Here is a 16,456-nt window from a genome sequence, read left to right as displayed (position 1 = left end):
TGTTGGGATTACAGGCGTGTGCCACCGCCCAGCCAGTTCATGGCATTTCTATGGTCTTGACTCAGAAGTCACAGTGTCACCTCATCATAATCTATTGATTGAGGCAGTCACAAAAGTTGGTTTAGGATCAACGGGAGCGGACACAGACCCCATCACTTGTGAGGACCTTTCATCAGATTCTAACACAAGCATGTAAGATGGGACGTATTTTTTGCCTAATAACTTGCTGAGAAGTTTTGAGATACCAGAAATATTACTGTGGGCTGGGATTCCCAAGCCAACACTCCAACACTTAGTTCTGATTGAGATACCCCAGGAGGCAAGTAGAGATACCTACTAAAGTATTAGATAGAGAATAGGGGATGGGAGGGAAAACTTCCGCCTCACTCAAAATGAGTCTGCAAACTAATATTCCAAAACCCGAAATGTAAAATAATGCTAAAAAAAGTAACCAGAAAAATCAACAATTGAGAGATGAAATCACTTCACAAAAAAATTTAAATAACTGAGCAATAAGAAAATGATTTTTTATTAAATACTTCTGTGATAATATCCTGAAATAATGAAAGAAATAGTATATATTAAAAATAATAAGAGATTATCAAATTAGAAAGCAGAATTAATCAGAACAGGTGACTATAAAAGGTAACTGCAGGAGTCTTAAAAAATAAACCACAATGGATGAGATAGCTCTAAACTTGATATAGTAAAAAATATAATTAGAAAAGTTAAATATAGGACAAAATAATTTGCTCATAGTATACAACAGAGAAATAAAAGGATGAAGACACTTAAAAATGTTTAGAGGGAGAGCTTCAGTTGTGGTAATAGTATTATTATATCTTGTTTCAGACTAACTCTGTCACACACAACAATTATAAACTCTGTAAAAAATATTAAACACTTGAAGACACTGAATAACACCAAAAAGCAGGCAAAATCTGGAAGAGATATGTCCCTTGAGAAGCAGAGGCCATGTTGGATGACATATAGCCATTTTCAGTTGAGAGCAGACTGCAGTCCATACAGTGAAGAGTCACTAGATCTCAAGCAGAAAGCTGCAGTCTTAATAACTTCAGGTGTCAGAGAATAGAGTTCCAGGGCAGCTGGAAATTAGAGAAGGAAATCCTGGAAAGGAGGGAGTCATGGTATGTGGTGCCAAAAATCTGCATACAAACTCCCCTTAAGTTATTGGTTTACCCCTAAAATGCATATTCACAATAAGGATTCTAAAAAGACAAGCAGAAATCAAGTTGAAATGGTAAAATAACTAAGCAGAGATATCAGATGCCCACCCCAAGAGAGTGAGACCTATCAAGTTGGGAAGGCTTGCTAAACACCTTGAACTTTATACAGACACTCCTTCTTACTAAAGGCAAAACCATGCCTCCACAGGTTCAAAGTGATCAGTCAGTGATTTAACTCCATGTTAGAATTCTTCAGAGGAGGGTAACAGAATTCAGTCACCACAACATATCATCACAATGTCTAACATGCAATAAAAAATCACTAAGCATGTGAAGACATAGCAAATGTGACTAATAGTCAAAAAAAAAAAAAAAAAAAAAGTCAGTAGAACAGACTCTCCCTCCAACCCCCAGCCCCAATGATTCAGGCATTTCGATTATACAAATTTTGATATTTTTCTACAATAAAATTCTGCTTAGCAAAAGGAAAAAAATGGACTACTAATACATGCAACAACATGGTTGAATCTCAAAAACACTTTAAGTGAAATAGACCAAACACAAAGATATATGCTGCATGATTCCATTTATGCAAAGTTTGAGAACAGGAAAAAACTACCCTATGATTAAAAAAAAACAGAACAGTTGTCTGTAAGAAATGAGAATTGACTAAAAGGAGGCATAAGAAAATGTTCTTGAAGATGGAAATGTTCTTAATTTTGATTGGGATTGTGGTTTCACAGGTGCATACACTAATCAAATAGTATACTTAAAATCTATGCATTTCAGTGTGTACAAATTTTACCTCAATTTAAAAGGTAAAAGAATAGTGGGGAAACATAGAGGATAGACTGAAAAATTTGAAAACACGTGTAATCAGACTTCTAGAAGAACTGAAGAACTGATGGCAAGACAACACTCAAAGAGGAAATGGCTAAGAATTGATGAGAGATATTGACTCCTCAGACTGAAAGTGTACACCAAGTGCCAAGCACAATAAACAAAGATAAATCCCCACTTAGACATAGCATTGTGAAACTGCAAAACATTAAAGATAACATCATAACAGCTATGAGAGACAGGGAGAAAGAAAAGATTTTCTACAAAGACATGCTCATTAAACTGACCTCAATCTTTTCATCAGCAGCATGGATGCCAGAATACAAGTGAATAATATCTTCAAAGTGTTGAAGGAAAATGTAATAAAAGCCATATACCTTGCTAAGTACCATATACCTTTCAGAGTCAGGGCAAAATAAATACTTGTTAAATATAAAAAACTAATAGTTTTGGTTTTTTTAACCACTCACATGCTCCCTGAATAAACTACTAACGGACATTTTCCAACCAAAAAAAAAAAGCCAAATTAGAAGCAAGGTGTGGGGCTAATCAGAGAACTCAGAAATAGCAGAACATATTGGCAACTGCCACTAGCTAGTAACTACAGTCAGTCAAAGACACTTTTAATATTTTAAAAGGTAATTAATATAAAAGTAATGAGTGTTCATTGTAGAAAATTTGAAAAATATAGAAAATTATAAAGAAAGCATAAAAACCACCCAAAGTCCAGCACTCAGGGATCACATTGCTGTTTCCACTAGTCATGTACCCAAAACTGAGAACCTGTACCAGTGCATGTTCTTTTCAAGAAGACATTTAATGACATACATTATTGCATTAGATGATTATTCCACAATGGATATAAACAATCTGCCTTTTGATTTGTCCCTGTATTTACTATTTTCCATAATGTTGCTATAAAAAAATCTTTGTGCATACATTTTTGTATGAGTCACTGGCTATTTTGTTAGGATAGATCCCTAGCAAAGGCAGTTCTATAAATTCTGTCTATTGTAGCAAGACCTGGCCTTGTTGGAGCAGATGGAGCATTCAGTTCCTCTCAAATGAAAGGCGTCTGGGCAGCATAAACAACCCTGTATTGAGAAGCCAAGATGGGATTTTTTATCTATCCTTGGCGCTGACCAGGCCAATCAATTGCTTCTCTGAGCTCCAGGATCCTCATATGTAACAACGAATTTAGGTAGAGCATTTGGCAGGTCCCTTCCTGCTATAACCTTCTACACCACCCAGGCAGATATCCTTCTGCTCAAACCGCCAATAATAAGGCCTGATCATGTCCAAAAAGAGGCCCCCTTTCCCCAGAAAAGGGTCTGGCTCTACAACAGTGGAAACATTCTCCCTAGTCCCAGCTCCCAGGGCAAGTGACACCATGAAGCAAGATCTGCTTGCAGAGAGAGGTGAAGCTGAAACCACACCCCTGTGGGATCAGATTTCCCCAGTAAAGACTGACCTCGACACCCAGAATGTGCTCCTGGCCCAGGGTGCTGTGCTGGAGGCCAAGTCGGCTTCTCTCACATGCTCACTGGGGCTAGAGTTGGCCTATCTCCTCGGCCTCTGGCCCTTCAGGTTGGACAGACGCACGAGCAATGTTCTGGTGCAGCGCTTCCCACAAGCAGAAGATAAGAAGACAAATCCCTGAGGTCTGAAAATAATGCATAAAAAAGACCTACAGCAAAAGAGAAAAATCTGTTTTTCACTTTAAAATGCATGTGCTTTTTCTATCTTATTTCATAAAGTTTCTGTATTTATTTTAGTGTAGAAAACGTTTTCCCCACTCTTCAAGTAAAATTGATACCCCCAAGAAGATGCGCCACATTCATTGCGTGGCTTAAAATAACCCCAGCACACACAACACCCCCCACCAGTGGAAAGTGCAAGTAGCTGGGTTAGAGAAGCAGGAGTTTCCTCTGCCTCCCACCCTCTGTGCTTGCTCTCAATAGCCTGGCTGTCCTCAACCTCAGCACTGTTTCCGGTCCTCAGCCTGGAGGCTACTCCATTTTGTCTTTCCTGTTTTTTTTCAGTGGTCACATTTTGAAGATGCTAAATGTATTATTCTGAAAACCAGCTGTCCCTGCATGAGCTATGCCTCAAAGTAACTCCATAGTTGGTGATAGGATGTTTCACGGTATAGGACTATTCCACATAAGTGAAAAAAAAAATAGATTATCATCATCTTGCAACCCTCTAATGAATTAAAAATCTGGGTCATGATCATCAATGGCGGCTCACACCAAAAGGGAGACAACCAGACACCTTGGAACTTCTGACACAGCACCGCCTATAAAGTACCCCAGGCAAACAGTGGTAAGATGAAACAGTAAGTCAGGAGTATATGAGGAGGTGCAGGCTGGAAATATGAGTTTGGAAACTTTCAGCATGAATAAATGTTTAAAGTCCTGAGCTTTGAATGAGCCATGGGTTACGTTCATCTAGGGAATTAGTATAAATAGAAAATAGACTGAGTTCTGAACTCTGGGGTCCTCAGACCTCTGGCTGAGAGGCTGGAGAAATGAGGACAATTCAAAAAATAATTCTGAAAAGTCAGTGAGGGAGCAGGAAAGCCCGTAGGAGCAGCAAGTCCCTAAATCCAGAGACAAACCTATTTCCAAGACGGAGTGATCGCAAGTGTCCAGTGATGCTCACAGCCTAGTAAATTCAGTACTGAAGATGGGCCATTAGATTTAGGATCTAAATATCTGACCTCATGCTACTCCTGGCTTCTGATCTCTAGCTGGAGTCTTGCATGACTGAATCCAATCTAGAGTCAGAGGGCAAGGGAGCCCACAGAGGCAGTCCAGAATGGAGAGGGGCTATAGGAGAGCACCCAGGAGACAGCTGTCACAGGAACCTCGCCTCCTTCAATCCTCGTCCTTTTGGAGCACAGACTTCAGAATTGTAGGGACTGTGTTTCATTAGAGCCAGAGTCAAGCTATCATCACCATCTTCATCTTCTTCATCTTCATCATCATTCTTGTTTACCCAAAAGGAATCTTAATCATTCAAGGTGCCTTGTTGCATTGTGGCAGAGCCAGGATAACATCCCAAGGCTTTGGACTCCTGGTTCAGTACATTGTACCATCTTCCCCGACATCTCCCCAGTCACCCTGCTCCTGTGACCACATGGATGATTTACATTTATTCATCAGTTAACCCATTCTTGTGGCTGGAAGTTTAAAATAAGGACCCCTGCACAGAAATCCCCCAAGTCTGCACACTCTGTAGCTGTTTGTTCTTTCTTTTTCTTTCTTTTTTTTTTTTTTTTGAGACAGAGTCTCGCTTTGTCGCCCAGGCTGGAGTGCAGTGGCGCGATCTCAGCTCACTGCAAGCTCTATCTCCCGGGTTCACGCCATTCTCCCCACTCAGCCTCCTGAGTAGCTGGGACTACAGGCGCCCGCCACCGTGCCTGGCTAATTTTTTTTATTTTATTTTATTTTTATTTTTAGAGACGGGGTTTCACCGTGTTAGCCAGGATGGTCTCGATCTCCTGACTTTGTGATCCACCCGCCTCGGCCTCCCGAAGTGCTGGGATTACAGGCGTGAACCACCACGCCAGGCCTGTTCTTTATTTGTACCACCATTCTAAAGTCCCTGGAAACTGGGAACACAAGGGCCACACTAGGTCCTGATGAAATCCCAAGGTGAGTGGGAACTGTCATTACCAACAAAGAGCTGCCTCATCTAAGTGGTGTCTCCTTTCAGCAGGACACTGTGTGCTGTTGCCATGCCTGTGCCTGCTGCCAGCAAAGGCTGCCGTCCAGATTGGCTCCTTTCTAGACATGTGCAAGGAAATGCCCTGGGCAGGCAAAGGCTCCACTGATTTTGAGATGAAGGGGCTGTTTTCCGGGGGTTGATCCCAGGAAACATGAAAGTGGAGACCACCTGGGGCTTCAGTCCACCCTGTGATGTTATTCTTGAAGATTAAGATAATTTAGGAAGAGTAATAAAAAATGTGAGCTAATATTTGTTGTGTGTTTGTTATGTCAGGCACTGTTCTAAGCACTTTGTGTGTGTTTTCTGGCTGAATTATTGGAATAGCTTTTGGAGGGACATGCAGCTATTACCCTCACAATCCAGTTACTCCACTGCCCCACTCATCTGGATGACTGTGTCACTCCTCCTCTCTCCCAAAGCTGCATGTGTACCACCTTCCTCATTATTGCTTTCATCTGATGACTCCACTGAGAAAGTACTACATCTGGTCTTATTTCCAAATTAGGCCACATTCACAGATATTGGGGGTTACAACGTCATATATTTTGGGTGGGGACACAATTCAACCTACAACACTGTCCTAAAAGTTTGTGCCCATTGAACTGCAGGCAACACCTGGGAGGTGCTCACAGATTAAGCAGAGTGGAGCACCATAGGGGGAGTCAAAGAAAAGGCTGTGCTGGCCAGGCGCGGTGGCTCAAGCCTGTAATCCCAGCACTTTGGGAGGCCGAGACGGGCGGATCGCGAGGTCAGGAGATCGAGACCAACCTGGTTAACACAGTGAAACCCCGTCTCTACTAAAAAATACAAAAAACTAGCCAGGCGAGGTGGCAGTGCCTGTAGTCCCAGCTACTCGGGAGGCTGAGGCAGGAGAATGGCGTAAACCCGGGAGGCGGAGCTTGCAGTGAGCTGAGATCCGGCCACTGCACCCCAGCTTGGGCAACAGAGCAAGACTCCGTCTCAAAAAAAAAAAGAAAAGGCTGTGCTGGGAAGGAGGCCTGAGCCTTAAGCCCAGCAGGAAACACATGAGTACAAGTGAGAAGCTGGGCTTCAGGAGGAAGATGGAAGTGGGTTGAAGCCCAGCTCCCCCATTTGCTGCAGTGAGCCTTAAACTTTTCAAGGAATCACAGATGCTCCTCCCTCAGAAAAGTGCTCACACACACACATACACACAAACACACACAAACACAACTGAGCTTATGATTTCAGGGGTTCATGGTTCTCAAACACCTGAATCTCAGAAGAAACCCAACTTCCATGCTTTGTGACATTAGGCAAGTTACTTAGTCTCTCCGACCTTCAGTTTCTGCACTGATGACATGGGGATGTGGTCATTACCTGCAGGCAGTTGGGAAGATGTGTGAGAATTCAGTGCGGTGATATCTGCAGTGCACGTGATGCAGTTCTGATCTCCAGGGGCCCCAGGGAATGGCAGTCATTGCTCGTGGCTCTCTTGCCACCCTTCTTTCCCTCCCTGCCGCCTGCTGCTCCTGCTTCCGGGGCATGGACTCTCATTTCCCTCCTTCTCTCCCTCTCCCATTTGGACTGCAGATCTTCAGCCTATTGAGCTTGAAGAAGGTGGAAGCCGGGGCAGAGAAGAAGTGCAGGGTGATGAGGCGATGTCCTACTGCTCTCATCCATTACCATTAGAAGCATCTCTCTGCAAGACGTCCCAGCTGACATGGACTGGGAACCATATTTTTAAAAAATAAACATCAGACCTTAAACAACATATCATGGGCACTGTGTCAGAATATCTCTGGCCAAATTAAACCCCAGCTTAACTGGTGTGAACAATATGGAATATTTGATTTTCCTTCACATAGCTAGAGGTTCTGGTGAATGGAAGCTACAGGATCAGTTAGTTCCATGGCTCATGACATCCTCAAGGGCCCAGCTCCTTCTGCCTTTCCGCTGTATTATCCTCGATGTTAGCTTTGTCCTCAGCTGTCTCCCTTCATGGTCACAAAATGGCTGCCATTGTTCCAGATCTCCCAACAAACACAATGTTCAGGGGAAGAAGAGGGACTGCTCTTCCTTGGGTCTTATTTTAAAACTGAGGTAATCTTTCTCAGAAATCCTCCCAGATAACTCCCTTCACATCTTGTTGGCCAGAAGGGGCTTGCGCTCCCCTGAGAGTATGTGGAAACAATATGGAATTAGGATAGTGGGATTAGACTCATCATAAATTAATCTTTTTTTTCTTCTTTTTTTTTTTTTTTTTTTTGAGATGGAGTTTCTGTTGCCCAGGCTAGAGTGCCATGGTATGATCTCAGCTCACTGCAACCTCCACCTTCTGGGTTCAAGCGATTCTCCTGCTACAGCTTCCCAAGTAGCTGGGATTACAGGCATGCACCACCACGCCCAGGTAATTTTTGTACTTTTAGTAGAGACAGGGTTTCACCATGATGGCCAGGCTGGTCTTGAACTCCTGACCTCAAGTGATCCACCAGCCTTGGCCTCCCAAAGTGCTGGGATTGCAGGTGTGAGCCACCGCAGCTGGTCCCAGAAATTGATCTTAAGAAGAAGATGGGTGTTAGAGCATCCACCGACAGTGCCTGTTACAGGTACCAATCAGGAGGCTCAGCATGTTCTGAGGTAATAGAAGATGCAGAGCTTGTGGATGAGTCGAGTTTCAATGCAATGATCCAATTGTGAAGCACAGTATGCAAAAGATTGCTTAATCCTAAATTGTAAATTAAGGGGAAAATGTATCATTAATGAGAGCAGACAAGAGAATAGCCTAATTCTAAATCTTTATTGGAGAGTGGAGAATGAGGGCAGGAAACTGGGGATGCTTGCTTAGGGGAGATGTCAATAATAAAGTGAACACATCTTCAGCATTTAGTATATGCCCAACACAATGCTAAGTGCGTCACATGCATTAACTCACTGAACCCCTTCATTTGTCCCGTCATAGTTACTGCAAGTTCCCATTTGGTGGTGAGAAAACTAACCCACAGAGAGGTTAAGTAACTTTTCCTAGGTCATTAACTTGGTCCACTGGTCCTTGAACTAACTTGATTCTGGTTGACTTCAGCCCTATTCTGTTACTTAATCCCTGGCCATTCCTCCTTCCTAACCTCATAAAACAAAACTTTCTAAGAAGACAAATATGAGTTCCCCAGATAGTGAAGCTGGAGAAAGGAAGTTAGGAAGTTCAGGCAGAAGGGGCAACAAATCAGGAGATAAGAAGGATCAAATACACCCCCTAGAAAGGTATTAGCAGGTTTAGGCAGGAGGCAGTTAGGACCTCTGTTAGTTGGTCCAAAAATAAAGGAAGAAGCAAATTGAAAAAAAAAAAATTTATATATATATATGTATGTATGTGTGTGTGTGTATATACATACGTGTGTGTATATATATGTGTGTATATATATATAATTTTCAAAAGAGGAAGTATTAGTATTAACATTAATATAATTAATGATGGATGAGTGTTGCCAGAACAGAGTTTCATGTCATCAGCCTTAAGAAAAACTGAGTTTCTATAAAGGATTCTTGGGATTTGGAAATGAATCTAGAAAGCCACTCAGTGTCCAAGAGAGTTGGCTCACAGGCCATACTTGTAGTTCCTCCATATCTGCCAGTCAATGTTTTCCATTCTCTGCCTCCATGTTCCAGAGGGAACTAGGAGCCTTCTTCCTTGGTCACCACATGGGCTATTGAGCAATGGGTGGGCGGACCACAGTCATGGGTGCACAGCCCAGCACTGCTTCTCACCAAGGGCCATGGGCAGGGCAGAATCAGCTAAATAGATCCTAACACAAGGCAGGATAACAAAGAAGGGAGAGTCAAAGCTGACCCAAAGAACTGGGATGATGAGGTTACTGGAGGCAGCAAAGTGGATGGAGAACATTTAAAAGAACAGTTTGTAGGAGGAAGGAAGGTGCTCAGCTTTGAATAGTTGGTTTTGAGAAGACGATGGTACATCCAAGAGATGGCATTAGAGGGGCAGAACTAGAATGCACGGCAGGACTATATACACAGAGATGAGATTCAGTCACATTGATGTGACCATTCATTCCGTTATTGAGCATGTATCTGGCAGTGTCCTAGGTTCTAGAGCTGCAGCCATGATTAAAACAAAGCCTCTGCCCTTGCGCAGCATGCAATCGAATATCCAAGCCCTTGAAAAGAAATGATCCTCTGCACAACTCTCCATACTATTTTCTGTATCCTGTGTGACCACGTGAAGAAAAGGGTGAGGCTGAGTTGGAAAAACACAACAAAGATGGTGAACAAACAAAAACTGAAACAGGGAAAGTGCCATCGGAGAACAGAGAACCGAGAAAGTGTCATTTTATGGAAGCCAAAAGAGGAGTGAGTTTAAAGAAGAAATTAGTATCAAATGGCCCCAGGCTAGCAGCAAAGAAAAAAGTCATTGAATTTGACATGAGGGTTGCCATTGGTAAGCTTCTAGCAATGGTTTTTGATTCTCACTGTGCATCAGAATCACCTGAGGAGCTTTGAAACACACAGATGCCTGGGAGCTAATTTCAAGATCCAGACTCAATTGGTCTGAAGTGGGACCTGGGCATCAGTATTATGTTTCAGTGACTCTGATGACGCTGAGAGGCAGGTAGAGTCAAGAAAACACTGCTTTAAAGAAAGGGATTCCAGCAAATGTTCATTGGCTCCATTTAGCCTTTCCACAACATGTACATATTTCAAAACATCAAGTTGTACACCATAAATATATACAGGTGTGATTTGTCAATTTAAATAATTAATTAGGGGAACTCTGACAAGGAAAATAAGAAAGTGATTCTTGTAGAGTGATAGCAGTAGAAGCTAAATTGCAGAGATTTTTTAAAAGGGTGTATTTTTTTCATAGAGAGACTAGCAGTCTTAACATCAGACATGGATGTTTAGCCTCAGTCTCCTGCCTTACTGTGTGATTTAACCTCTTTGTGTCTTATCTGTGAAATCAGGATAGAAATACTTGCTGTGCCCAACTCACAGTTTCCTTGGGAGGTCAAGATGGGATAATAGATGTGAGAGTACTTTGAAAAAAGATTGAAGTGCTATAAAAAATGTAAGATTTATATGGTTGTCAGATTTTTTTTCCCCAAAGATGGTCCTGAAGATAGTGATTATCAACTGTAAAGACCTAAGTGGAACGAGCATCCCTTTCCACACTGAGCTCACAAAGTCAGCACCCTTTGATAAATGCTCACAGCTACTATCTAAAGGTCTAATGCTGTTTGCAACTCTCGCTTTTTCACAGCTAGCTTTGCACTGGATCTATAATAGATGCAGTGTCCATAGTCTTGCAAATTCTGCCTAAAATCGCTGAACAACACAGCCTTCTGGCATAACACTAAAGTTGAAGAATGCTGCTGTAAAGGTTAAAAAGGAAGTTTACCGTGATAAGGTCCCCATTAGATTGTCAACCCTGTGGTTATAGAGAAAAGGGAAAGCAGAACAGATTGAGAGACATCTGTAAGAGCAAGCAATGCTGCAGGATCTGAAGAGCCTGCTTTCTCAGGCAGATGGTGAAGGGTTGGCAAAGATCTGAGCCAAACCCAGCAGTTTTTTTCAGTGACCACCTTGAGGTCTACTTGAGTACTTGGATACACCCACCTACATAATAGATGCCATGCTGGGTCTCCAAGAAATGAAGCAATACTTCTCTCAATCTTCTGCAAACTCTGACTGCCCTTGGGGTAACACCTGTACCCAGGTGAGCAGTGGAACTTCTTTGTGGTGACTAAGGTCCAGGAGAGAGGCTTTCTTTAATCATAGATTATCTTAGATATGAAGAGTAGGATTACAAAGTGCTTTCTACTCACTTTCAGGCTGACATTTTCCTTAGGGGAAAATACCAAAAAAAAAAATAAATAAATAAATACAATTCTTTGCCAAGGTAATAGCATACTTAATAGTTGAGCTTCTTTTTTCCAATTAGCAGCTTGAATTCAGAGCAAAAAGAAAACGAAGGACAAACTGCTAACTAGGAGTGAAGCCAGGTGTCAGATAACTGGAGAAAGCATCAGAGGTATCCCGGGGAAGATCAGTTACCTTCATCTCTCCTCTGAGCCTGCCCTGGCTCCTTCTACTCTGGTTGCAATTAGGACAAAGGTGCTAATTACATTCTCCACCTGCAACTCCTCTGCTGTTCTTCACCCAACTTCTTCCACCAGCAGAAAGGCTCACTTCAAAGTTGCCCTTTTCCAAACTGAAGTACAGACACCCAAGCCAGCCACCCCCTCATCTTACACCACCTCCAACAGGACTCAGAGCTTTTTTCATGTAAAACTGTAAAACCACAGTGCAAAATGGGATTTTGAAATGAAGATATAAGGCTGCTTCACAAGGGTACATGGATCTTCTTATCCAGTGAAAAGTCACTTTCCCTGTGCTCAAACATCCTTGTAAAAATCTTACCAGGAGGAGAAAGTGGTACAGAAGCCAATGGAAATACCAAATCCATGGCTCCTTTCTTAATGACAAATAACTACTTTGAAGAAGGATCCTTCATGCCCCAGGGTACAGGAGCCTAAACCTCTGACTTGGGAAGAAATGAGGAATAATATTGTAGTCATTCAGTCCTATATTAAAATCTCATCATTTAAAAAGCTGCTGTGATCTTGGCCAAGTTATTTAACCTCCCTATCTTTCTCCTATATTAATGGAAAAGAATAAAAATATTATCATACAGCATTATTGTGAACATGATTTGAGATAGAACATGCAGGGCCATAATATCAAACATGGTGTAACTCAATCTTTTTTCTTCTTCTACTGAGACTGAGTTTTTCAATATTAGAAAGTCCAGTGACCTCCTTACTATGTGAATTCCCTGTGAACACAAGACAAGAAATCGCAGCCTGGGGTATGTGCTTTTAATTGGAGCAGGGGGCCCAGAGCCCGGGGAAGGAGGTGCTTAGCAGTTTATTCTTCAACAATTCCTATCATTTCCTCTGTGGAAGCAGTACTCATCAATAAATCAGCAAGTGACAGGACATTTTTCAAAATTGCATGGAAATGTTACCATTTTATACTGTTATAATGATATACAAACAAAAGCATATTCTTCCCCTGCTCTCAAACATACGTTGTTAACAATTATAGTTTCAGAAGCACAAGGCACAAAAACTGCCCCAAAACTCAAGATGAAGGCTAAAATTAGATTTTTTTCAAAGACCTCCCCTGACAGTACCTAGTAATGTTATTGTGGCTGTTGTAACCATGGGTGATTGCCTATACACACAGTTGGTGCAATGAAGAGACACAATAGCTTAAAACTAAACTGCAAGATTATTTTTCAAGTAGCTTCTCCAAGTATAATACCTTAGCTTCTAGAAAAAGTAATCGTTGCTAACATTTGAAAAGTCAGAATTCTATGCAAGGGTCTGGGAGATTAACACAATTGAGCATAATAGCTCCTTTCAAACCATTTCCTAGGGACTAGGCTGCAAAAAGCCTTAAGCTTTAAGATGGCTTTCCAAATATATTTTATTTATTCGATGAAGAAAAAGACTATTTGAAGTTTCCATATTCCTTTCACATACAGACACTTCACTGAGCTTTAAGAGATGCATTTGTCTGTAGGCGCAAAATGAGTAATTCCCCAGCTTCTAGAAAATGCAATCAGTGCAAACATCTGAAATGTTAAAATGTTGTGCAAAATGTCTTTTGTAGAAATATAGGGAAAAAAAACCTGAAGTAAATATCATTTTAAACTGGTCTCAGCATTTATGTTTAAAAATGAATACATACTCATATGCTTAGTATCTGATGCATAGATCATCTCCGGACAGCAACGGCAGCTGCTTCTTGGGAGGGTAACTGAGGCCCTGAGAGATAACAGTGGGAGGGCGTTTGTTCACAGTGCATCCTTCCTCGGCTTTATATTTTGTACTGTGTGTATGTATTAATATTAATCTAACTTAATCTAACTACTTAATTTAATTAAACATGGCCTCTTCAATAAGCGAGTCAGCTCATCCATCCCAGTGGGGCAGATCTTTCTCCACCATCAGTACTGGATGCTGACCTTCTCCCTGGCCTGGACCTCAAGGATGCCATACAGCAAACTTCCCTGACTTCTTTTCACTCTGAGGACTAGGTGGGTGCTGTGCTGGCACTAAAAGGATACAATGAAAATAAGAGGCTGTCTCAGGGCAGTCTGCACAGGATGGCTAGCCCTCCCTTCCCAGGCTCCTGCCCTACTCGGCTTTCTCCAGAGACCAGAAGAGGCCTCTGCATATCTTATGTACCACTCTGGTCCTTTCCTTGTTGCCCCCACCCCTCCACCCTTGCCAACGTGTACTTCCTTCCTCAGGAACTCTGAGACACAATGAAAAAGGGAGAAGGTGAAATTCCCTCTTCCTCTGGGCTCTGGAGTACCAGAGAAATACATTGGGGCCACATCCTCTTCTGGAACACACTAGCAATATGACCTTGATAAAGTCAAGCTCACTGAGCCTGATTCTGAACTCTTGAAATGGTGGTGGTCTTTATATCCTCAGGGGAATGGAATAGAGATTGAGTGAGATCAGTTATGTAAAATGCCCAGCGTTATACTCAACACATAGCATGTGAGCAGCAAGTATTGGATGATATCATCGTCATCATTGGCAGTAGAAGCAATGGTAGTTCTCGCCGCCAAAACATGATTGTTTCAGCCTCGCAGGCCCGTACACATCTCCAGCTCTCTGTCCTGGGACTCACTTACATGCAGTGTGGATTAGTGGAAAGGGTGGGCTTTCCAGCCAGAGGCACTTTACCTTGAGCAAGTCCTTAACTTATTTTAATGTCAATTTCTTTAACTATAAAGTGCCCACTCATAGGAGTGGAGCAAAGATTATAGATAATATCTACAATGCCCTAGCACCTAAGTACCCTACATACCTTGGCTGTTTTGACTTTACTCCAAGGGGCTGATCTATTTACTGGCTCCTGTCACGCCTTGCCCTCTTCAGCCTCCACATCTTTGTTCAGTTCTCTTGCCCTGCCTGCCCCATCCTCTCTTTCCATCTCCATATCTGGAAACTTTCATGCTTCTGTTTCATCTGAGATTTTATGACACTTTATGTGACCACAGTGACTTTTCCCACCATTGAATTCATAGACTGCTTATCTTCTATAGGGAAAGAGGAGGTGCAAATCCAGAAGACCCCAAGGCCCTTCCTCTGAGTCCTCTGTTAGACTTATTAGAAACCAAGGTGCTTGGCAACAGCCATCAGAAAGGACTCCGGTCACATGCAGCCAAAGAGCAGCTCCTCAGTGGACTCCCTCTGAGTTCCCCACACGATTATCTCCGTGCTGTCTGGGAAGGGTCACTTGCCCTCCCGAAAGTCAACTCCCTAATGCCTTATTCAGGGGTGTCTCATAACATAAAATGGCCAATTGGTTCATTGATAAATTAAGGCACACTGGGGCCTCTAGCACATGGACAGGCTGGAGGGCCACGAGGCGCATCGGCTGACATCCACAGGAGCAGCTGGTGTCTCACCTCCCCACGGGCCTGGCTTCAGCTGCTTCGACATCCATTCAGTGCAAATCACATTGAGTCATTCCTCTCTGTGAACTTTAGATGGTTCTGAGCAGTGCTGCGAGAGGATCCTGAACAAGTCCTTATCATGTCCCACAGGCCCATCCTGATCTGACTCTAACTAGCTTTCTGGGCTCTTCTCTTACGGCAGTCACCTCCTACCTCTTGCTCTTCCCCAAGCCCACCATAATCTTTCCTGCTTCTAGTCTTCCCTTTACTTGGAATGGCCTTTCTAAACTTCTGTACATAATGAATCCTACTCGTGCTTTAAAATCCAGCTCAAACGTTGCCCCCTATGAAGAACTTTGCTAACCTCCCAGACAGAGTGTGTTGTCCAGTTTTCTCAGCAGTCCTCTGGCGTGAAGCTTTTCGCGTAGTACCTCTGTTATGTTTACATCCTTCTCCCCAAAAAGACCATAAGCATCGTGTATCGTGGGGTCAAGGATGATTTTATAACCCCTGAGTCTGCCAAGCATGGTGTCTGATAACCGACATTTCATGAATGATTAAAGAAAACAGAAATAAATGAATGAATAAACAATGCTGTTTTTGTTTTGTTTTGTTTGAGACAGCCTCATTCTATCACCCAGGCTGGAGTACAGTGGTGTGATCTCAGCTCACTGCAACCTCTGCCTCCTGGGTTCAAATGATTCTCCTTCTTCAGCCTCCTGAGTAGCTGGGATTACAGGGGCCCGCCACCACACTCGGCTAATTTTTGTATTTTTAGTAGAGACAGGCTTTCATCATGTTGGCCAGGCTGGTCTCAAACTCCTGACCTCAAGTGATCTGCCCACCTCTGCTTCCCAAAGGAACAATGTTGTTTCTAACAAAAGACACCAGCTTTCCTGGCCTTCCCACCTAAATGGTTCCTGGAAATTGATCTTGGCCAATATGGGTTGGTGAGGGGCTAGCCAGGGAGCTGAGTCATGTTTGCAAAAGGTGGGCACTCATGAGAGTGGAAGAAGGGAAGTAAGTTCCTATGTCTACAATAACACTCTCCTAGAAAACACTAAATCTGGGGCATTTTTCATTTCTGTGATGCTTATTTTCACTCTCCTATACTCTTGCACAGGGCTGATTTCCAGTGAAATTTGATAAGTGATATTTTGTAAAAATGTCCTGATTTTTAAAAATTATTAGATAGCTACAATCTCAGGCCTGAAAAATCCCTTATCCAGTAGCTACAGCTGTTTTT

This window comes from Macaca fascicularis, chromosome 18, assembly GCF_037993035.2.
Source record: "Macaca fascicularis isolate 582-1 chromosome 18, T2T-MFA8v1.1".
Classification (NCBI taxonomy): domain Eukaryota; kingdom Metazoa; phylum Chordata; class Mammalia; order Primates; family Cercopithecidae; genus Macaca; species Macaca fascicularis.
The sequence above is the reverse complement of the archived record's forward strand: the minus strand, read 5'-3'. Positions refer to the sequence as shown.